At 47.9% G+C, this 24,670-nt stretch overlaps 1 pseudogene; it reads left to right on the top strand.

Moving 5' to 3' along the window:
• The window catches only part of LOC107118286, a 28,446-nt pseudogene extending 17,403 nt beyond the window's left edge, over window positions 1-11,043 (top strand).
• Window positions 11,044-24,670: the final 13,627 nt, after the last annotated feature.

Here is a 24,670-nt window from a genome sequence, read left to right as displayed (position 1 = left end):
CCCACAGGGAAAGGAAACTATCAGTGCCCTTCCTGTGGAAAAATATTCAGTTGTAAATCAAAGCTGGAGACACATTCCCGAACCCACACAGGTGAGAAACCGTATGAGTGTTTGGTGTGCAGAAAGAGTTTTAGTCGGGCTGCAAACCTGACAGTGCATCAAAGGATTCACACGGGTGAGAAACCATATAAATGCCTGGAGTGTGGAAAGACCTTCACTCAAAGCACAGGCCTTGCTTCCCACCAAAGGATGCACACTGGGGAGAAGCCCTTCCAATGCCTGCAGTGTGGGAAGCGATTCCGTCACAACACACACCTCACTTCACATCAAAGACTCCACACGGGGGAGAAACCATACAAATGCTTGGAGTGTGGGAAGAGCTTCCGTCTGAGCACAAGCCGCAGCTCACATCAGAGAATTCACACTGGGAAGAGACCTTATCAGTGCTTGGAGTGCGGAAAGAGCTTCACTCTCAGTGCATACCTGACAGAGCATCAGAGAATCCACACAGGGGAGAAACCCTATCGGTGTTCAGAATGTGGAAAGAGCTTCAGTCGCACCACAAGCTTGATTTCACATCAACGGATCCATACAGGAGAGAAACCCTATCAATGCTTGGAGTGTGGGAAAAGCTTTCGGCTGAGTACATGCCTCGTTAGACATCAAAGAATGCACTTAGGGGAGAAACCTTATAAATGCCTAGAGTGCGGGAAGAGCTTCAGTCACAGCACACGTCTTACTTCCCATCAAAGGATCCATACGGGGGAAAGGCCATATAAATGCCTGGAGTGTGGAAAGAGCTTTTGCCACAGCACCAGTCTGAGTGCACATAGAAAACTCCATGCAAGGAAGGAGCCATTTACCTGCTTGGAGTGTGGGAAGAGCTTCTGCCACAGCACAACCCTGAGTGCGCATCAAAAACTCCACACGAGAACAGAGCCCTTTACGTGCCTGGTGTGTGGGAAGGCCTTCCGTCACAGCACCAGCCTGAGTGCACACCGAAAAGTTCATGCACAAAAAGGCCCCTATAAGTGTTCAAAGTGTGGAAAGAGCTTCTTTGAGAATGTGCCAGTCGGTCTGCATCTTAGAAACCACCCAGGGGATGCACCTTCTCAGTGCTCAGAATGTCGAAAGGGCTTCAGTCAGCTGTCTGCTCCCGGGACCAGCAAGCCAACTGGAGTTCATCCCCTGGGGAAACTGGAGCAGGAGAAAGAGGGGTCTTTAGATCCGGGGTTGGGGGGCTTCCCCCTTGATAAGGGGAACATCCTGGAACAAGAGGAGGAAGCTGATCTTGCTCTAACGTTCCCAGCTGCCCCAAGTTCACCTGTTATAGACAGCCGAGCGGCTTCTCTGGATCTTTTGGTGGCCAAGGGGTCGCCCTGGGAGAAGCCTCCTCATGTAGATGATGAGCCCCCTTGGCCTCTTTGCCCTGCCCCTCCCTCAGAGCCCAAAGCCACCAGCGCCAGTGGGAGGCAGGGGGAGAAACGGCGCAAGTCCGCTGTCTGGGAGCACTTCCACTTGAAGGAGGACCCTCGGTTAGTTGAGTGTCTTCTGTGTGCGAAGGAGATCAGTCGGGGGAAGGCGCTAGGGCACCTCACCAATTCCGGCATGCTGAACCACCTCAGGACCCACCATAACTCCGTGCTGGTTCATGCCCGGGCGGGCGATGCGGGATCCAGTAGCTTTCCCTCTGCTGAGTCTGCTTAGGGATTGGCTCAATTGCAGAGAGAGAGAGAAGAGACCCAGGTGACTCTAGATGACTCTCAGCACCCCTGCTCTTGATCCGCAGCAAGCCGCGATGGAGGATACAGGGGATGGGGGCATTAGGCATTGCCAAAGGGAAGCCTGTAGGAACTGGGGGGGTGACTAATAATAAGATGATGCACAGGACAGTGTTAACACGGTTTTATCCGGAGCCAGATTTAGCAGGATGAGGTGCTGCTGCCTCTGTACTGGACTGGCTGGAGCAGAGTGGCAGATTGTGTATTTCAGCTGGAGCATCCAGAGTGCGCAGAGTGTCCCTTATTGTCTGATCAGCAGCACCTGGCGGATGCAGGAGGGAGCAGTGGTTATTGATCAGGAGATAGCAAGGTACAGGCAGGCATTGCTCCGTGCCCAGGTTCTGAACAAGCACATGTATTTCAGCCCCTGGGGAGGGGCACCGTGTAGAAGGTCCCAGGTTCGATCTCCAGTATCTCTAGCTAGAAAGAACCAGGCAACAGGGGATGTGAAAGACCTCTGCCTGAGACCCTGCAGAAGCTGCTTCCACTCTTGGTAGATGAGACCAGTGCCCCCTCCAAGCAGTGGAGTCTTGTGAGTAAAAATTCTACTTTGCAAGCTACTGGCATTGAAGTTGTGAGCGAGTGATTTGGCTACTGCATACATTAGTTTGCTCTAAGCTGTGGAGTCTTGTGGGCAGAAATTCTACTTTGCGAGCTACCGGCATTAAAGTTGTGAGCGAGCCATTTGGCTACTGCATGAACTAGTTTGCTCTGGAGCCCTCCTTCCTGAGCAAAGACAAAAATGGGTGAGCTAAAAAACGGTGAGCTGGCTCACACTAACTCAGCTTAGAGGGAACACTGCACCCAGGCCTTTCTCTGCAACCCTTCCCTCTGGAAACGGGAGACAGATCGCCCCTTTGTAGGGTCTCCTGGACTTCCTTGGTGGTCTCCCATCCACATACTGACCAGGGCTGACCCTGCTTAGCTTCCAAGATCTAACAAGATCAGGCCAGCCTGGGCCATTGCCAAAGCAGTTCAGTAGGCCTAGAAGGGGGTGACTTGACTTACGGCCAACACTCCCTCTAAGCTGTGGAGTCTTGTGAGCAAAAGTTCTACTTTGTGAGCGACTGGCATTCAAGTTGTGAGCAGGAGCGATTTGGCTGCTGCATCAATTAGTCTGCTCTGGAGCCCTCCTTCCTGAGCTAAGACAAAAAGGTGTGAGACGGAGGCTAAAAAACTGTGAGCTAGCTCACACTAACTCAGCTTAGAGGGAACACTGGATGAGACTAACCTTGATGGACCAAGGGTATGATTCATTGTAAGGCATCTTCATGTGTGTATATTTAGAAGAAGAAGAAGAGACTGGATTTATACCCCGCCGTTCACTACCTGAAAGAGTCTCAGAGTGGCTTACAATCTCCTTTCCCTTTCCCTCCCCACAACAGGCACCCTGTGGAGTCTTGTGAGCAAAAATTCTACTTTGTGAGCTACTGGCATTAAAGTTGTGAGCGAACAATTTGGCTACTGCATAAATTAGTTTGCTCTGGAGCCCTCCTTCCTGAGCTAGAACAAAAATGTGTGAGCCAGAGGCTAAAAAACTGCGAGCTAGCTCACACTGACTCAGCTTAGAGGGAACATAGCCTGTGAGGGAGGTGGGACTGAGAGAGCTCTCTCGAGAACTGCCCTTGAGAGAACAGCTCTGACAGAACTTATGACTGACTCAAGGTCACACCAGCAGCTGCATGTGGAGGAGTGGGGAATCAAACCCGGTTCTCCCAGATTAGAGTCCGCTGCTCCTAACCACTACATCAAACTGGCTGGCTGGTGGGGAGAGAGTGCAGTTTATGGAGTCGGCTTATCTGTGAGATGATGGGAGCAGGATTGTGAAGGATGAGGAGGTTGTGGGTATTGCTGCACTGTTTACTTCTCCTTGAGAGATGACTTGGGGGGAAGGGTAGTGTCAGGCCCCAGATTCCCTAGATCTGAGGGCAGAGGGTTTGGGTTGCTCCAGGCCTTGATTTCTTTTGAGAAACAGCTGACACAGCCTCGGAACACTGTGAGGGGAGGGGGTTTGAAACCACCTGGTTCCTCCTCTCTCACTCCTGGACTCTGTCCTTTGCAGGGGTCATTTCGTAGAAAAAGAGGTGCAGGTGCTCATTAGCACAACTCATTAGCATAACTTATTTGCGTATGCCACACCCCCTGACATCACCGGAAGTGTGTCAGAAGGCAACATTCACCGCTCAGGCTCCACTGGACTGTTTTGGATTGCTAGCTATCGGGGGAGGGGGGACGTGCAGATCTGTCCTCACAGAGGAGGGAGAGCTTGTACCTGAATAAAACTTGGTCTTAAAGGTGCCACTGGACTGTTTTGGACCAGGGGGCCGGGGGGGGGGGCTCTGCAGCTTACCTGGCTGCTTCTTGCTCTGACTGAGGGCTGCTGTGAGCAGGGGGCAGGGCTTGTGACATGTGCCCGCCCCCTGGGCTCTTTACTGCCAGAGCTCCGCTCCTGTGCGCTCCTGCAGGAAATGACGCCCGATCCTTCTCTTTGGAACTTACGAGCACAAATAGCATTGGGGGCTCTTCCTGGCCAGTCGATCTGCTTCCCTTTAAATCCAGTGCCCCCAGCCCAGCTTCCGCCTCCAGACCCAATCCCTGCTCCTTCTCATTGGAGGGAAGCCAACGGGCCAGCCCGTTTCCTAATTCCAGAGCCTGCTCCCATCTCCTCCTGCCACTTGTTACCTCTGCATCGGGCGGGGTGGGTAGCACATCCGCCGCCCCACCACCCTTCCCTGCCCTGATGCGTTTGGACAGGCAACCAGGACACTGGGCCTGACGCTGTCTTCCCTTTCCCACCCCTCGACCCTCCGGTCACCCTCAACTCCCGGATTGGCCCCTTCAGTCAATGACGGCCTCTGACTCTTTCTCACCCTGGCTTGTGGCGATTGCATCTCTCGTCCTGGCCCTTGATGTATCCAACTTCTTCCAACCCCTCAGACTCTGCAGCTTCAGTGGACCCCCAAGACAAGGCCGGGCGTGCCGGGTCTGTGGTGACCCCCGGACAGGCAGCTGCTTTGTGAGATGGATTACGTGTTATTTGTGGAGGTAGCTTACATTATCGCGGAGACCAAGAGAGCAGTCCTAAGCAGGTCTGCTCAGACTCCTACTCCAATCTATTCAAAGAGGCTTACTCCCAGGAAACTGTTGTTAGGATTGCACTGAAAATGCCTCCCTCTGCCTACTCTGTACTGTTGCCTGCCTTCCGGAAATTTCACGTAACTGCCTCTGCCCAGTCTGGCATGCAGGAATCCCCATAGGGGGTACAGATCCCTCCAAGCACATGCTTTTCATGGATGGCTTCCTGAGTGTAACAACATCCATTTTGATAGTTTTAGAGAATAGCCACGTTGGTCTACAGTCCCAACAGCTAGATCAGCACACTTTAGAGAGCCAGTTTGGTGTAGTGGCTAAGTGCGCGGACTCTAATCTGGGAGAACTGGGTTTGATTCCCCACTCTTCCACTTGCAGCTGCTGGCATGACCTTGGGCAAGCCATAGTTCTGTCAGAGCTGTTCTTGAAAAAGAGCAGTTTCTGTCAGAGCTCTCTCAGCCCTGCCTACCTCACAGGGTGTCTGTTGTGGGGAGGGGGAGGGAAAGGAGTTTGTAAGCCGCTCTGAGACTCCTTTGGGTAGTGAAGGGCGGGGTATAAATCCAATCTCCTCCTCCTCCTTGAAAAAGAGCAGTTTCTGTCAGAGCTCTCTCAGCCCCACCTACCTCACAGGGTGTCTATTGTTGGGAGGGGAAGGGAAAGGAGTTTGTAAGCCGCACTGAGACTCCGAATGAAGGGCAAGGTATAAATCCAGTCTCTTCTTTTCCTTCTTAGAGACCAACACGATTTTTGGGATATGAGCTTCCGAAAGTCAAAACTCCCTTCATCAAACTGTTGAAAGCTCATACCCTGAAAATCTTGTTAGGGCCTAAGGTAGTCCTGGGTTCAAATCTAGCATCTGTTTTGTTTAAACACACACACACACACACAGAGGAACTTTTGTTTTAATTCCCTGTAAAATTGGAGCTATGTCACCCTTAAACTATCTTAAATATCCCGTGGGTGAGGGGATATATACTGTGTAATATATATAATTGCTGTTATCCAAAATCTGTGTGCAAGTTATTGTTATTTTTTATACCAGCCTTCAAGTAGCTCAGGGTGCAGTATTTGGTTCACCCCTCCTTGTTTTTAATCTTCACAACATCCCTGGCAGGTAGTCTAGGCCAAGAGAGTTCTCACCTTCATGGCTGAGTGGAGACTTGGAGGCAGGCCTTTTCATTCTTAACCACGCCAGTGTTCAAGCTGTGGGGTGTCCATATCATCTGATTTGGGATGAACACAGAGAGGAGATCCAGAAATATGTTTTCTATTGAAACCAGTGGAAACAGAAATGAATACAGTAAAGAAAATGAGAAGAAACAAAAGTGAACAGTAAGAAAACCGCAACAACGGGAATTACACCTTCTCAAGGAGAGGGGTAGGGCTCCTTTGAATATACCAGGTCCTTAGTTCAGTCCCTGGCATCTCTGGTTAAAGGAGCTGGCAGTAGGTAATTGGAAAGACCTCGACTTAAGATCCTGGAGAGCTGCTGCCAGTCTGAGTAGGGTAACGCTGATCTTGATGGGCGAAGTATAAGGCAGCTTCAGGTGTGTTTCCATTCCAAGCAGAAGCTGCGTCTTGCATCAGAGAACCCATACAGGGAGAGACCTCACCAGTGTTCCGATGATGGTAAAAACTGGTAGGACATCAAACCTTGTGAGTCATCAGACAATATGCGTGGTGGAGAGGATGCACAAATGCTGGGAGGGTAGAAAATGTTTCGGGCTGAGAGCACATCTTGACTGACTTGAGAACCCATCAAGGGAAGCCCTCAAATGCCATCTTGCTCTCACCTAGTCACTCTGAAACTCAGTGGTCAAGCACATTTCCAGAAACTGCATATCACCCCGCACCCCAATGTCTTAGCTGTTTGGTTCCTTTTGATTTACTTAATTAAGGGGCATTTTAGTGTACAGCTCAGTTTCTTGGGGGTTTTTTTGTTGGGGGGGGAGGAATTGTGTGTGTGTGTCACTATGCTCTTTTAATGTATTACGGTTCGTGTAAGTACTAGCACTGTTCTCAGTTTATTTTGTGAACATGGAAGCCTGCATTTGTTAGAAGATGGGGTAGAAATTTGAAATCAACTAAATAGTAGCAATTAGATATCGAAGCAGATGTTCTGGTTATCACTGAGAGAGCTTGATGAATGCCAGATTTAGCCTAGAAACCTTTTCTTTGTTCATTTGTGCCCTAATTACACTTGCAGTAATAAAACTGAACTTGTTTCCATTTTCTATCTGAGGCTGTTACTGAGAAAGTTGGGTGGTTCAGATGAAGTGGGCATGCGCACGAAAGCTTATAACCAGAATTAAAATTTGTTGGTCTTAAAGGTGGACTCAAACTTTGTTCTAATGTCAACAAAAGTTTTAGATTTTGGTTAAAGTTTTGTGAGGAACCCTACCCCCCAAAAAGCTAGATCTTTACATATAAAGGTTGGCCTTGTGTGGACCAAGAAATCCACCCAGTGTGGCCAGTCACAGAGTATAGGGTTCTGCAAAGCTGGGGGGGGGGAGAAGGGGGGGGAACGATGGCCTCCAAAAACAGTTTCACAGAACCAGGGTACAAAGAACAGGAAAATCCAACATGTCTGTGAAAACGACCCTATAAGAAACTATTTTGTTCTTCAGCAATCCCCTCAATAAGAATGTAAGAAGAACCCTGCTGGATCAGACCAGTGGTCCATCCAGTCCAGCATCCTGTCTCACACAGTGACCAACCAGTTCCTCTGGAGGGCCAATAACAGGGCACAGAGACCGAGGCCTTCATAAGAACATGAAGAGCCCTGCAGGTTCAGGCCAATAGTCCATCCAGTCCAGCATCCTGTCTCATACAGTGGCCAACCAGTTCCTCTGGAGGGCCAATAACAGGGCACAGAGGCTAAGGCCTTCATAAGAACATCAGAAGAGCCCTGCTGGTTCAGACCAGTGGTCCATCTACTCCAGCATCCTGTCTCACACGGGGGCCAACCAGTTCCTCTGGAGGGCCAATAACGGCACAGAGGCCGAGGCCTTCATAAAAACATCAGAAGAGCCCTGCTGGATCAGACCAGTGGTCCATCTAGTCCAGCCTCCTGTCTCACCCGGGGGCCAACCAGTTCCTCTGGAGGGCCAACAACAGGGCATAGAGGCTGAGGCATGATTGCTTGAGAAACACATCTCTATTTGCCTGAACTGAGGGGTGGGGGGAGGTACTCTGATTCATAACGGTTGCTGTTATTGTTTCAACTGTCCTCTAGGGTGCACTGTGAGCTGCACCTGTAGATGTCTTTTGTAACTACATGGTTCTCCCTGCCCTCCTCCCACATCCTTTGTGGTGTATCGTTAACCAGCAGTCCCCTCCCTCACAAGAAAAGAGTCTCATAGCACCTTTAAGACAACCATATGCTATGGCCTAAGCTTTTCCTGTGAGTCAGAGCCTGCTTGGTCAGATGCACAAAGTGTTATATTCAGTGGGACAAGAGAGTGACAATCAGCAGAAGTGTGTGTGTGTGTGATTATTTCAGAGAGAGACCAGGAGGCCCAGTTCCCCAGAAAAAGGATTGTGATGTTACAATGCAAACCACGGGTGAAAATGAGATTCAGTCAGAAGAGTAAGTAAAGGTAAAGGTTCCCTTGCTCGAAAGCCAGTCAAGTCCGACTTTAGGGTTGCGGTGCTCATCTCCGTTTCAAAGCCGGAGAGCCAGCGCTGTCCAAAGACATTTCCGTGGTCATGTGGCCGGCAAGACTAAACACCAAGGCACATGGAACGCTGTCACCTTCCCACTGAAGTGGTACCTATTTATCTACTTGCAATTTCTTGCTTTCGAACTGCTAGGTTGGCAGGAGCTGGAACTAGAGACGGGAGCTCACTCCGTCATGCAGCAACTCGGGTCTCAAACTGCTGAACTACCGACCTTCCACAGCCCAGTGTCTTAACCACTTGAGCCACCGCAGCTCCTCAGAAGAGTAAACCATCTAATAAAACATATTTGATTGATTCATTCATTGATTGGTTAAATTTCTACCCCACCCTCCTGGCCAAGGCCAGCTCAGGGCGGTTTACACAGAACAGCATAAAATTACAATGCACATAAAATAGTTTAAACGACAACATTCAAAAACATTCAAACAGTTCTAAAACCAATATAATAAAGTGCTAGTGTCAGTAATTTCACAGCAGTTGTTATTACTCAGTTCTCTCTCTTCGCAGTCGACGCCTTGATCTTCTTGGGTCGTCTTTTTGGAAAAGGAAATGATCCTTCCAAGTGGGTGTAGATCAGGGGTGTCAAACATAAGGCCCGGGGGCTGGAACCGGCCCGCCCAGGGTTCTTATGCAGCCCGCAAGCAACTGGTGCAAGGGATGGAGTGCTGGAGGGAGCCACTCTATTGTGGCTTCAGCATGGCGGAACAACCTCATCTGCAGCAGGCAAGCATTGTGGGAGTGTCTGCCTAGTGCTGCACTGCTGCTTCTCCAGCCCGCCCATGTTTTTCCCTGAACCCCCCCCCCCGGACCCCCCTTCCAGCCCATGGGGCCTTGCACTGAGGATACACCAACTCGGAGCTTACCAGCTGCTGTCCTTCATACAGTTTATATCTCTGGTACCTGGCATTACGTTTTATGGCACACGTGGCCCGGCTCAACAAAGTGACATTTATGACAGATCCAGCCCTTGTAACAAATGAGTTCGACACCTCTGGTGTAGATCATTCCCAACTGGTGACGAATTGGCAAAGCAGGACGACTCTGAAGGGGGTTCGCAAACTTGCAAGGAGGAACAACGCTTTTTGGATTGAGCAAACCAGGGGTCATTTCCTGTGGGAGCGCACATGCAACAAGCCCCGCCCCCTGCTCCCAGCAGCCCTCAGTTGGGCCACGAGGAGCAAGAAACAGCCAGGTAAGTTGCAGAGCTGCCCCCCCCCAGCCCGCCTTCAGGTACAAGCTCTCCCTCCTCTGTGAGGGCAGATCTACACGTCCCCCCACCCCATAGCTAGCAATCCAAAACAGCCCAGTGGAGCCTGAGTGGTGGGTGTTGCCTTCTGACACACTTCTGGTGATGTCAGGGGGTGTGACATATGCAAATAAGTTATGCAAATAAGTTATGCAAATAAGTTATGCAAATAAGTTATGCAAATAAGTTATGCAAATAAGTTATGCAAATAAGTTATGCAAATAAGTTATGCAAATAAGTTATGCAAATAAGTTATGCAAATAAGTTATGCAAATAAGTTATGCAAATAAGTTATGCAAATAAGTTATGCAAATAAGTTATGCTAATGAGCTCCTGCACCTCTTTATCTACGAAATTACCCCTGCAGCAAACTATCCCAAGCCCATATCTGATAGCATCAAATCTGTGTATTAATTCCAACCCAGCCGCTTCTAGCTGTCGTCGCCAGGAACTGAACTGGAATGAGCTGAGGGAGCTCAGGTGTGCTGATTCTCTGCAGCAGTTCAGTGAACTTGATTCTTTCTGTCTTTATGCTAGGAAGCGATGGGGAGGAGAAAAATGATAGGAAGCCACGTGGAGCGTCAGTGGAAAGAGGGAAGCAGGGAGAGACCTTTGGAAGGAAGGCCTATAGCAGGAGCCAGGAGGAGGATGAAGCAGACATTTGGAGGATTAAATCCCCTGGTTACCTGGAAGATGAATTCCTGACTCAACAAGAGTATCAAGCAGGAAACAAGATACATGTTTGTCTTCCTTGTGGAAGAATGTTTAGTTGTAAATGAAGGTTGAATACACATCAGAGAATTCACACAGGTGAGAAACCTTAGGTGTGCTCAGCATGTGGAAAATACCTCTGTCAGAACTCAAGTCTCACATCTCATCAAAGAATTCACAGTGGGGAGAAACCTTTTCAGTGCCTGGAGCGCGGAAACAGCTTTCAATACAGGTTGAGCCTTATTTCCCATCAAAGAATGCATACGGGGGAACAGAGGTATAAATGTGCAGAGTGTGGAAAGATGTTCCTATGGAGCACAAGCCTCACTTCGCATCAGAGGATCCACAAGGGAGAGAAAATGTATCAGCGCAGAGTGTGGAAAGAGTTTCCACTGGAGCTCTCACCTCGCTGGACATCAATGAACCCACACAGGGGAGAAACCATATTAATGCTTAGAGTGTGGGAAGAGCTTCACACTGAAAACGAACCTCATCACTAGACATCACAGAACGCACCAGTTAAAGCTATGGTAGTAAGTCGGGCCTGATTATATTATTTTGGGCCATCTCCCAATTAAAAATAGTTTCAGAGGGTAGCAGTGTTCGTCTGCATTGAACCTCTGCCTCCTGACTCCTTTCTTTGCAACCCCCCTCTCACCATCAGACTGAGATTTAAGGACTCACACATCTCCATTCCTACTTGTATCTGATGAAGGGAGCTTTGACTCTCGAAAGCTCATATCCCGAAAGTCTTGCTGGTCTCTAAGGTACTACTGAACTCCCAATCAAAGGAATCTTAATTGGCTCACCTTTTTGAATTTGAACCGGTTAGATCTGTACATGAATAAAGTTCTGCTTCAGAAGAAAGTATGTTTTGTGTTTAGGTGATGCCTGCATGAAAGCCAGGGTGGCGTAGGCATTGGAGAAGGTAAAAGGTAAAGGTAAAGGTTTTCCTTGCTCGAAAGCCAGTCGAGTCCGACTCTAGGGTTGCGGTGCTCATCTCCGTTTCAAAGCCGAAGAGCCAGCGCTGTCCGAAGACGTTTCCGTAGTCATGTGGCCGGCATGACTAAACACCGAGGCACACGGAATGCTGTTACCTTCCCACCGAAGTGGTACCTATTTATCTACTTGCAATTTCTTGATTTCGAACTGCTAGGTTGGCAGGAACTAGGGCCAGAGATGGGAGCTCACTCCATCATGCGGCACTCGGGTCTCGAACTGCTAAGCTACCAATCTTCTAGTCTGCAGGTCAGTGTCTTAACCTCTGAGCCACCACAGCCCCATATTGGAGAAGGACCTGGGTTCAAATTCTCAAAGTACAGTGAAGCTCTCTGGCTATCTAATCACATGCTCTCAGTTTCGCACACTTCACAGAGGAAGTTTTGTGAAGTTTTGTGCGGCAGTTTGTAACATTTACCAGACACTGATGGCTCTAAGTTTTTACATACACATATTACAGAATTTTAATAATTTTATCATTCTACTTAATTTGTATTTTCCCTTGAATTATAAGATAATGTATGTGTGGGAGTTAATTTTAATTCTTCTTTTACCTGTTGTGTTGGTTGGGAATTTTGCTGAGGTTTGTGGTGGTCTAAAAGGTAAAGGTTCCCTTGCTCGAAAGCCAGTCAAATCTGACTCTAGGGTTGCGGTGCTCATCTCCGTTTCCAGGCCGAAGAGCCAGCGCTGTCCGAAGACGTTTCCATGGTCATGTGGCCGGCATGACTAAACACCAAGGCGCACGGAACGCTGTCACCTTCCCACTGAAGTGGTCCCTATTTATCTACTTGCAATTTCTTGCTTTCGAACTGCTAGGTTGGCAGGAGCTGGAACTAGAGATGGGAGCTCACTCCATCATGCGGCACACTCGGGTCTTGAACTGCTGAACTACCGACCTTCCACAGCCTGCAGTTCAGCGTCTTAACCACTTGAGCCACCGCAGCTCCTTGTGGTTGTCTATGACTGTATTAATAAAGACTTGGACAAAATGGGAATGGAGTGCTTGGTAGATGAGTTGCTGCAGGCACCCTATCCTGCAACGGCACTTACTACTTGCTGTCTTTACAAATATTTTCATTACAAACCTTTCACAGCGTTAAAAAAATTTAACAAAAAAAGGGTCTGCTGCTTGACTGATTGTGAACACCATTTTGTAACAGTAAAATTTTTTTAATGCATTTATGTAACCAATAAATTGATGCTGTATTGTAGCCTTGTCTTAATGCCCATAATTTTAAAGCTATTAGGCAGGGCTAGCATCCTACATAGATCACAGCACGAAAAATGAGGGCCCAATACGAAAATAACTTCTACTAATGCCCAAAGCAAGGAAAAGGGGGCAACTCCGCTTAGGACTGCACTGTTGATTACAAAAATAGGACCACATTTATTAATTTGGTACATTTTTACTGCTCCCTTCCTCCCAGGAGCTCAGGGGAGTGTACGTTATCATTTCCGCCTCTATTTTATCCTCACGACAACCCTGTGGGATATATACGTCTGAGGGAGAGAATGGCCCAAGGTCACCAATAGGGTTCACAGCTGAGTGGGGATTTGAACCTGGGTCCCTCAGTTGTTAGGCTGACACTCTCACTGCTGCACATAAGAACATAAGAGAAGCCAATGTTGGCTCAGACCAATGGCCCATCCAGTCCAACATTCTGTCACACAGTGGCCAAAAATTCCAGGTGCCATCAGGAGGTCTCGCAGTGGGGCCAGGACACTAGGAGCCCTCCCACTGTTGCCCCCCCCAAGCACCAAGAATACAGAGCATCACTTGCCCCCAGACCGAGAGTTCCTATCTAAACCTTGCGGCTAATAGCTGCTGATGGACCTCTGCTCCAAATGTTTATCCAGGGGTCATTTCATAGAAAAAGAGGTGCACAAGCTCATTAGCATAACTTATTTGCATATGCCACACCCCTTGACATCACCGGAAGTGTGTCAGTAGGCTACACCCAACGCTCAGGCTCCACTGGACTGTTTTGGATTGCTAGCTATTGGGGGGGGGGGGGAGCGGGGAGACGTGTAGCTCATTAGCATAACTTATTTGCATATGCCACACCCCTTGACATCACCGGAAGTGTGTCAGTAGGCTACACCCAACGCTCAGGCTCCACTGGACTGTTTTGGATTGCTAGCTATTGGGGGGGGGGGACGTGCAGATCTGTCCTCACAGAGGAAGGAGAGCTTGTACCTGAATAAACTTTGGTCTTAAAGGTGCCACTGGACTGTTTTGGATTGCTAGCTATGGGGGGGGGGGGGGGAGAACGCGCAGATCTGCGATCACAGAGGAGGGAGAGCTTGTACCTGAAGGCGGGCCGGGAGGGGGCTCTGCAACTTACCTGGCTGCTTCTTGCTCCTCGTGGCCCAACTGAGGGCTGCTGGGAGCAGGGGGTGGGGCTTGTTGCATGTGCCCACCCCCTGGGCTCCTTACTGCCGGAGCTCTGCTCCTGTGCGCTCTCACAGGAAATGACCCCTGTGTTTATCCAATTCTCTCTTGAAGCCGTCCATGCTTGTAGCTACCGCCACCTCCTGTGGCAGCAAATTCCATGTGTTAATCACTCTTTGGGTGAAGAAGTACTTCCTTTTATCTCTTCTAACCTGACTGCTCAGCAATTTCATGGAGTGCCCACGAGTTCTTGTATTGTGAGAAAGGGAGAAAAGTACTTCTTTCTCGACCTGCTCTATCCCATGCATAATCTTGTAAACCTCAATCATGTCACCCCTCAGCCGTCGTCTCGCCAAGCTAAAGAGAGCTTTAACCTTTCTTCATAGGGAACCAACCCTTTTATCATTCTAGTTGCCCTTTTCTGCACTTTTGCCAATGCTATAATACCCTTTCTGAGGTGTGGTGACCAGAACTGTACACAGCATTCCAAATGAGGTCGCACCATTGATTTATACAGGGGCATTATGATGCCATGCATGCTCTTGCTGCATACAGCTGAGCTTGCCCATACAGCTTTCCCTCCCCAAATCACAGCTTCTAGTCCAGAGTCTGGTCTTAAATTCCTAGTGTCCATGGTAACAGTCTCATGCTTGGAAAACTCATGATAAGAGACTTGTGCTGTGATGAACATAAAAGAACCAAGGGACTTAAATCCCAATAGTCTCTCAGGCCTCAGGGGGCAAAAGACCCTTCAAAGATCAGCAGACGGCCATCAGATGAGGTGCTGCAGCAGGGCCTTGAACACGCATGCAGCTGCCTTATACTGAATCAAGCCCTCGGTCCATCAAAGTCAGTACTGCCTATTCAGACCGGCAGCGGCTCTCCACAGTCTGAGGCTGAGGTCTTTCACATCACCTACTGCCAGATCTTTGAACTGGAGATACCGGAGATGGAACCTGGGGCCTTCTGCATGCCAAACAGCTGCTCTCCCACTGAGCCACAGCCGCCTTCACTGTTGTCCCAGATTTATGGAGTCAGGCCCTCCCTCAGGATGTGAGGCAAACCCTTTCAAAGTCCTTTTTCATTTGGCGTTTGACCCCTTTTATCTCTCCATAGCATAAACTCTTTGGTGCTTTGAGCTTCTGCTCTCTGAAATCTATAGGACCTTTTTAATTGTAAAAAGGTAAAGGTAAAGGTTCCCTTGCTTGAAAGCCAGTCGAATCCGACTCTAGGGTTGTGGTGCTCATCTCTGTTTCAGAGCCGAAGAGCCAGCGCTGTCCGAAGACGTTTCCGTGGTCATGTGGCCGGCATGACTAAACACCAAGGCGCATGGAACACTGTGATCTTCCCACCAAAGTGGTACCTATTTATCTACTTGCAATTTCTTGCTTTCGAACTGCTAGGTTGGCAGGAGCTGGAACTAGAGACGGGAGCTCACTCCATCATGCGGCACCCGGGTCTCGAACTGCTGAACTACTGACCTTCCACAGCCTGCAGTTCAGCATCTTAGCCACTTGATTGTGGTTAATTAATTATTAACTTGATTAATTAACTTGATTAATTGTGGCTGTTGTTTAATTGTTGATATTTTTATGGTTTTAATGTGTGGCACCGTGAAGATGGGGTGGGGGATCACGTAGAACTATTTTGTGAGTAGTAAATACAACTGGCCCTTCTTGTGCATGAGAATTTTAATTTTATTAAAAGAGTAAAACCGGGAAGCATACAAAAAAAAATTAAAACCGTACACAAACATCAACAAAATGCAACATGAAGAAGAAAAACAAAAAAGAAAAAGGAAGGGGGGCATAAAAAGTTTCTGATTTTTCTCTACAACAAATATAATTTTGATTACGAAATTTTCCTTGCTTGTATATATAAACAAGGACTCTTTCTCTTTTTGTTTCCCCTTATGCAAATTTCTTATTCAGAAAAGCCACAAATCATCAAGCACCACAATTTAAGAATGATATAGACAAGCTGGAACATGTTCAGAGGAGAGCAACGAAGATGGTGAAGGGTCTGGAGACCAAGTCCTATGAGGAAAGGTTGAAGGAGCTGGGTAGGTTCAGCCTGGAGAGGAGACGACTGAGAGGTGATATGATCATCATCTTCAAGTACTTGAAGGGCTGTCATATAGAGGATGGTGCGGACTTGTTTTTTGTTGCCCAAAAGGTCCGACCAGAACCAATGGTTTGAAATTGAATCAGAAGCACTTTCAGCTAAACATTAAGAAGAACTTCCTGATAGAGTGGTTCCTCAGTGGAACAGGCTTCCTCGGGAGGTGGTGGGCTCTCCTTCTTTGGAGGTTTTCAAGCAGAGGCTAGATGGCCATCTGACAGCAATGCAGATTCTGTGAACTTAGGCAGATCATGAGAGGGAGGGCAGGACAGGTTGCCTCAGTGCTTCGTTTACATGGCCCTTTCTTACACGCCCAGGGAAATGCTGATCACCACTTTGGGGACAGGAAGCAATTTTCTTCAGGACAGTTTGGCTGGAGATCCTGGAGGTATTTTGTCATCTTCTGGGCATTGAACAGCGGTCACTGGGGGTGGGGGGGAGGTATTTGTGAATTTCCTGCATTGTGCGGGGGGTTGGACTAGATGTCCCTGGAGGTCCCTTCCAACTCTATGATTCTATGATTCTAAAAGTTACTCCAGAATGTTTTCAAATCAGTTACTTTCACTTTTAGCTATCAGCAGTTTGGATCCTTTTCACCATGGCAACCAAAGTCAAATAGTCCCAGAATATCTCAGAGTCTTATCTTCTATTATATATAATTATCCAATAACAGGTAATCTTCTAAAGTAAATATAAGAATAGTGTCACAGCAGATTTGTCTTCACAGCCAAAAAGGACTTTAATGCACGTGCACTTTTATAGAAAATAAAATTAAAGATTACAAATTAGGGATGGGAAGAATAATCAATCCCTCATCATTTAGCTTCCCTAATTTCATTTCTATCTTTCCTGATTTCTTAATTACGTTTTTTTGCCAAAGTTATTGTTTCAGAAAGTTCTTTAAAATCCCTTGAGAGACTTTACCTTAGAAAGGGTTGTCTCTTTTGTCTTCAAGAAAACTTTGGCTATAGATAAATAAAAAAAGGTAAAGGTTCCCTTGCTCGAAAGCCAGTCGAATCCGACTCTAGGGTTGCGGTGCTCATCTCCGTTTCAAAGCCGAAGAGCCAGCGCTGTCCGAAGACGTTTCCGTGGTCATGTGGCCGGCATGACTAAACACCAAGGCGCACGGAACGCTGTTACCTTCCCACCAAAGTGGTACCCATTTATCAGGATTCCAAACACAGCTGGGAGCAAGATTGTAAATTCCACTCTAAGTTGAGAAGTGTCTATAAAGCCACCATTCAGCAGAAAACACCCAAAGCACAACCTAAAGAGATACAAGTGGTTTATCTTGTTGATCTACTTTTAATCTAGGGAGAATTCACCGAACAGAGAGCCCTCCTAGTCAGTAATTAGCTGCATTGCGTCTTTACTCCCGGAAGATGCCAGCCCGCCATTACATCTCGACCAGAAGCCCATAACTGGTCCTTCTTGCAGGCTTCTGGTTCTGTGACTGCATGCGTGAAGCGAATATTTAGGGAGAGAAAGGGGAGCTATAGATGCCAGAGCAGAAACCTTTAAAATGGGCATGTAAACCAAGAAAAGATACCACCTCTCTATTAACCAGTGGAGCTTTCCAGTGGTAGCGCCTAGGCTCTGGTGCAAGGATTCCCATCCTTTTTGAGCCTATAGGTATCCTTGGAATTTTGACCCAAAGTGATGGGCACAAATACAAAATGGCTGCCACAGGAGGCAAAGACAACCACAAAATGTAGGCTTGCCAAGTCCCCCCCGGGGGGGGGAACCCCCGCCCCAGAGGCCCGTTCCCCGCCGGCGGCGGATCGGGCCCCGGGGGGAACCCCACCCCGACATGCACATCACCCAGAAGTGACGCAACCACGCTGGGCACGCTGATGGCGGGGCCACGGTCATCCGAGGGAAAACACTATGGTTTCCCCTCGGAAGGTCGTGGCCCCGCCCCCAGCGTGCCCGGCGTCGTCACATCACTTCCGGGTGATGTGCGTGAGGCACGCGTGCGCTTTACGCGTGCACTCCAGCTGCCAGCCGGGAGTCCCCCACTGCGGCTCAAAAACCACTTGGCAACCCTAACAAAACGGCAGGAGGTGAGGTTATACACAACTCAAATGGCAACTCTTCAACGTTTCAAGCAGAAGCCCTGTTTAACAGGATGCCTTTTAATCTGCACTGCCAATCAGATCTCCAGAGGCCAATGAGAAGCCCTGCTGGGCTCTACCTGGCCCCACCCGCTTTCTAAAAACAGTTGGTGGGTGCCATTGTACCCATGGGCACCATGTTGGGGACCCTTGTTCCATTGTTCCTTTGGATGGAATCCTGCCCATATTTAACTGGGAATAAAACCCAATTTTAATGGGGCGTGCTTCTGAGCAAACAGGCACAAGATTACATACTTAAATGCAATTAATGGAGTTGGTTCGACATTTTACAAAGAAGAAGAAGAAGAAGAAGAAGAAGAAGAAGAAGAAGAAGAAGAAGAAGAAGAAGAAGAGGAGGAGGAGGAGGAGGAGGAGGAGGAGGAGGAGATTGGATTTATACCCCAACCTTCATTACCCAAGGGAGTCTCCGAGCAGCTTACAAACTCCTTTCCCTTCCTGTGCTGCCCCCAGCCAGCGTTAATGTACCTTTAAGAGTAGTTGCACCTGGGCTAGACAGGATACTTCCCCTTCCCACAACAGACACCCTGTGAGGTAGGTGGGGCTGAGAGAGCTCTTGACAGCAACGGCTCTTTTTCAAGGACAGCTCTTATCAGAACTACGCTTGCCCAAGGTCATCCAGTCAGGTGCGAGTGGAGGAGTGGGGAATCAAACCCGGTTCTCCCAGATTAGAGTCCGCGCGCTTAACCACTACACCAAAGGAAGCTTGCGGAGACAAAGGCCTAAATGAATTCCAAGGCAGAAGAAGAAGGAGTTAATGTCACCGTTAAAATGAATTCTGAATACAGTTTGGTGTAGTGGTTAAGAGCCAGTTTGGTGCAGTGGTTAAGTGTGCGGACTCTAATCTGGGAGGACCGGGTTTGATTCCCCACTCCTCCACTTGCACCTGCTGATGTGCCCTTGGGTCAGTGACAAGCTCTGGCACAGCTGTCCTTGAAAAAGAGCAGTTTGTGTCAGAGTTCTCTCAGCCCCCACCTACCTCACGGGGTGTCTGTTGTGGGGAGGGGAAGGGAAAGGAGTTTGTAAGCCGCTCTGAGACTCCAAGTGAAGGGCCGGGTATAAATCCAATCTCTTCTTCTTCATCATCCAAGGGTGCCATTTTGTGTGAAGTGACACAGAAAGGTTTCTAGTTTGTTTGTGAAGAAATTATTCAAATAATGTAGCCATTTGGGGTACAATCTGCCACATTTTAGTCCACCGTTCCTTGGATGTGCAGAGCTGGCTTGGAGCCCAGCTTTTAGAATGCAAGAGAAGCTCGGAAGAGGTTCTTGTATCAGAGGTAGAGGCTCCTTCTGACAAAGAGAGCTGTAGCCATTAGCAGAGCAGAGTGGATGGACAGATCCCTGGGCAGGGGGGGCTCCCCCTCCCCGATTGTTTTTTGAGTAGTTTTCATTCTTGAATATATTTCAAATGTTGCTTTAGTAGCAAGAAAGAGAATGAGACTCTAATGGAAAGTAGGTGTTAAATTTCTGCATTTAAGCTAAAAGAAAACAGCACTCTTGTAGGCCTAGATGTTGCTAAAAACTTCTGCAAAGTTCCCTCAAGAAGACCAATCCATGCAAGTAGAAATCAAACTTTGTGGGTCTTTAAAGTGCCACTGGACTGAAACTCATTATACGCTGCTGAGGTCACCACAGCAAATTGACACTGTTTGCCCAAAGCCAGAGCACTCCCCCAGAGCCTCTTTCTAGATCTCGTTGTATTGCTTTCACAACGGGCTTTACTGCTAGTATGTAATATTTGAGGAAATCTGTTTCAATGAATCTGAAGAAGGGCACATACTAAGTCTCTCAGTTCTCGCTTGTACCCAGAATTGAAGAAGTTTATTTGTCTTGTAGGTGCCACTGGACTCAAACCTCATCCCTACATCTGTTTGTTAACTCTTGTATTTGCATGCTGATTTACTACCACTCACAGATCTTTCTTACATCCAGTCTCAACTACAATCACCCAGTACTTATATCTTGACTCTAAACGGCCCATCCGGACAACAACCCTCACCCCCTAAAAGTAATAGTTGAGGAGGTTCTGTTCCACTGTACCTGAGGACGTTTGTTTGCACACAAAAGCTAATAACGCAAAGTAAATTTGGTTGGTCTTAAAGGTTCCTCTGGACTCAAACGTAATCCATGCAAGTGAATAACTTATTGAAATGGCCCTTTCCCTCCTCTTTGATTTGAATGATTCCCCACTCCTCCACTTTCAGCTGCTAAATGACCTTGGGCAAGCCATAGTTCTGCCAGAGCTGTCCTTGAAAGGCCAGTTCTCTCAGAGCTCTCTCAGCCCCACTTACCTCACAGGGTGTCTGTTGTGGGGAGGGGAAGGAGTTTGTAAGCCACTCTGAAACTCTGAGTGAGCAGGGTATAAATCCAATCTCTCCTCCTCCTCCTCCTCTTCTTCTGGAGCCAGAGGTCAATCCAAAAGACAGTAGATACAAGAATAATACCTTATTTCTTTGAAATCGCATTTTATGCTCTTGAGAACATTTTGGGAGTTCATAATCCCAAAAGCTGCAGTGTCTCAGTTATAATGATGCCTTGATATTTCCTCTCCCATGTCTGCCATTTTTGATCAGTCCTCCATTTTGAAAGCAAAGCTCCAAATAGAACTGCCTGATTTAGCTATGGCAAGCCAACCTAATCTAGAACTTAGTGCTCTATCCCTGATCCATAGTTTCTCTCCCCAATATTAATAGATGGAAAGAAGGAATGCATAAGGAAGACTAGTAGGAAATACTTGGCTGCTATAAGTGAGCACATTGGGGCAACAAGAATTCATAACTGAGGAGGGAGATTAAAGGAAGACACAAGACCCAAAGTGTGTTCTTTGTTGTTGTTGTTCAGTCACACAGTCGAGTCCGACTCTTCGCGACCCCATGGACCAGCTCCCGCCAGGCCCTCCTGTCTTCCGCTGTCCTCTGAAGTTGGCTCAATTTCATGTTCGTTGCGTCGATGACACTGTCCAACCATCTCATCCTTTGCCGTCCCTGTCTTCTTTGACCTTCAGTCTTTCCCAGCATCAGGGTCTTCTCCAGTGAGGGCTCCCTTCTCATTTGGTGGCCAAAGTATCTGAGCTTCAGCTTCAGTATCTGGCCTTCCAGGGAACAGTCAGGGTTGATTTCTTTTAGGATTGACTGATTTGATCTCCTTGCAGTCCAAGGGACTCTCAAGAGTCTTCTCCAGCACCAGAGGGCACTGAGGTCCACAGATCAACATCTGTTAGTGGTTCCCAGCCCCAGGGATGTACGGCTAGCCTCGACCAGGGCCAGGGCCTTTTCAGCCTTGGCCCCTGCCTGGTGGAATGAGCTCCTGTGTGAGATCAGGGCCCTGCGGGACTTATTGCAGTTCCTCGGGGCCTGCAAGACGAAGCTCTTCCACCAGGCATTTGGTTGAGGCAGCGGACGTCCCCCCTCTCCCTCCCTCCAGCTTTTCTGGCCCTAAGTTTTTCAGCCCAATTTTTCCAGGCCAATTGTCCATCAGTCCTGTTCTGACTAGTCGTCTGACAATTTTTATAATTAGATGATATTTCATGATTTTATGTGTAAATTGTCGTTTTAATATTGTTTTAATTGTATATTTAACTGTTGTACACCGCCCTGAGCCCATTGGGGAGGGCGGTATATAAATCTAATAAAATAAATAAATAAATAATTCAAAAGAATCTATTCTTCGGCACTTGGCCTTCCTTATGGTCCAACTCTCATAGCCATACATCACTACTAGGAATACCACTGCTTTGACCATACGGACTTTTGTTGGCAGGGTGATGTCTCTACTTTTTATTCTGCTGTCTAGGTTTGCCATCGCTTTCCTCCCAAGGAGCAGGCGTCTTTTAATTTCATGCAGTCACCATCTGCAGTGATCTTGGATTCAAGGAATGGGAAGTCTGTCACTGCTTCCATGACTTTCCTTTCTTTTTGCCAAGGAGTGATGGGGCCAGATGCCATGATCTTAGTTTTTTTGATATTGAGCTTCAAGCCAACTTTTGCGGTCTCCTCTTTCACCCTTCGCAAGAGGCTCTTTGGGTCCTCTTAACTTTCTGCCATTAAAATGGTATCGTCTGCATATCTGAGGTTGTTGATGTTTTCCCCAGCAATCTTAATCTACTTGCGTGCAAGTTGGGCTGATAGCCTGAATTGGTGGCGTTGAAATTTCTACACCAATAAATATTAGCTATGAGGTATTTACAGTTGTTACAAGTTATCAGTGATATGAGAAATGCTACATTTATCAAGGGTTTTAAAAATCTTAGTTTAAAATCTAAATTGCAGTTGTTCAGATAAACCTGAGCTTGCTTTTATCTTCAGTCTCAAGTTATTGCTAAGACTGTTGGTATCTTAATAAAAGAGTCAAGAAGATTTTTTAGATCTGGGGCAAGAATCCAGGTCAGAGAAGCCACATAAGCAGATAAAAGGATACAAAAGAATGGACTGTAGGGAATGTTTCAATTAGTGCAACAATATTCTGGGTCATTTTGGTCAGATGAAAGAGATTATCAATATATGATTGCATGGAAGGAAGGTTTCTAGTTTTGCCCTCAGGCTATTAAGCGAAAGGACCCGATAGGTTGTTGAAAACCAGACTCCAGAATTATGTGACCTGCAAAGCCAAATCCTGCAAAACTTCACCACTATCAGTCTAGAGTTCTGTTGCTGAATTTCATAGGGTTGCCAGCTCCAGCTTTTGTATTAGCAAAAAGTTCCAACTCATCTCCCCTGACAGCCTTAAAAAGATTAGAGTAATCTAACCTGGATCAGAGCACGGATAAAGAACTTCAGGCAAACCACACACTTTAATTCGCATCAAGAAACCCACATGGGGGAGGATTTGTATCAGCTGTCCCAGTGTGGAAAGACATTCGGTCCAAAGAGTTATCTAGTGCACACGAAAGAATTCATGTAGAGATGAACTGCATAAAAGCTCAGCGCATGGAATGAGCTTCCATTGGAGCTCGACCCTTACTAGGCATCAAAGTGTTCGCACATGGGAGAAAGCCGGCCCCTTGCAGTATGGTGCATAGTAATAATGACCCATCTTGCAGGGTGGTTGTTGGGATTACGATGTACATGAAGCATTTTCAGCACTGAAAAGCATTCTATAAATGTCAAATTCGTCTTGCCTGAAGTGCAGAAATGCCAACACAATGGAAGGAAAGGGGTGGGGGTGGGGGGTGGCCACTGCAGCAATTTGGCTGTTGTCCCAACACATTTCTGCCTTTCTGGCTCCCACTTGCCTAGCAGGATGACTTTTCCTGCCCCTGTGCAAGCACCCTCTGGGTGTGATAGTGAGGATACAGAGGAGGGAAGAGATTACCTGTCTCTAATGACTTCTTGTTTGCATTTCTTTTTGGCTGGGCTTCGGTGTTGCACAGACCAAAGCAGTTATGACCTTGGTTTCAGGGATACCAATGAGTCCCCCACAGGGCTATTTTGGGGCAGGAACGCATAGGAACGGAGTTCCGGCTGGCTTCAGAGTTGGCCACGCCCACTACAGCCAAAACCTCTGCATGCTTAGCTACAGAGGGAAGGCCTGGAGAGCAACCCCCCCTCCCGCAACTTTGAGGCGGGTGGGCCGGGGTGATGGTGGAAGGATTGGGGAGACATTTAAATGCCTCCCCCGGCCTGTCCAAGGACTGGCTTGCCTGGGCAAGCCAAGGGAAGGCATGGGGGTGTGGCCTAATAGGTTGTCAGCTGTGCTGTCGGGGGGCATGTCTTAATATGCTAATGAGTTTCTGCTGTTGGGTGTGGCCTATTATGCTAATGAGTTCCTGCTGGGCTTTTTCTACAAAAAAAGTGGGACTCCCCCACAACTTCCACTGTTGAGTGCCTGTCATGATCTGTGCAGGACTGGGAGCAGGGCCTGGTGCGGCCTGGTCCCAGGAGAAACCTGCATGGCAGTGAAACCAAACAGCCTACAGTCCCCAGAAGGCTTAGCAACGGGCTGTAGCCAATCAGAGAGGAAGATTCCGTGAGGCGATGGGGGCTTAGCTGTTATCCGGGGGAGATGGTGGTCTTCCCTCTCGCAGATCTAAACTCGAAGGGACTGTGATACACTCTCTGTGTGGGGAGGAAACGATTCTTGCTGGCTCTCTGCGGTTTTCTCTCTCGCGGAGCCACTGAGGGGGAAAAGGCTGGTCTGAGCGGAAAGGATCCTTCACTGAGAGAACAGAGTGAGTGTTAGCCAGGCGGTGGGCCTGGAAGTAGAACAGGTAGCTGCGTTAGTTTATGTTTATTTTCCTTTCACACTGTTATACCCTTTTTAAGCACCTTGCCTTGTCTTGTCTGCCATGCCCCAGTGTTGTTTTTAATAAATTTATTTATTTATTATGTTATTTATTTATTTTTCACATTTATATCGCCACCGCAGCTCCTCCATTACTAATATCCTAAATCCAAGATGGTGACTCCACAATTCCAGATGGTCCTCCCATGATGTACTTGTCCAATGGCAACGGCATCAGGTCTTCTCCTGTTTCCAGGTTCTTCCTTGGGCCTCGTTGATGCATCCTTTAAGATGCC

This window comes from Gekko japonicus, unplaced genomic scaffold, assembly GCF_001447785.1.
Source record: "Gekko japonicus isolate JY-2015 unplaced genomic scaffold, Gekko_japonicus_V1.1 scaffold884, whole genome shotgun sequence".
Classification (NCBI taxonomy): domain Eukaryota; kingdom Metazoa; phylum Chordata; class Lepidosauria; order Squamata; family Gekkonidae; genus Gekko; species Gekko japonicus.
Note: the sequence above shows the minus strand (reverse complement) of the source record. Positions and strands in the feature narration are given on the sequence as shown.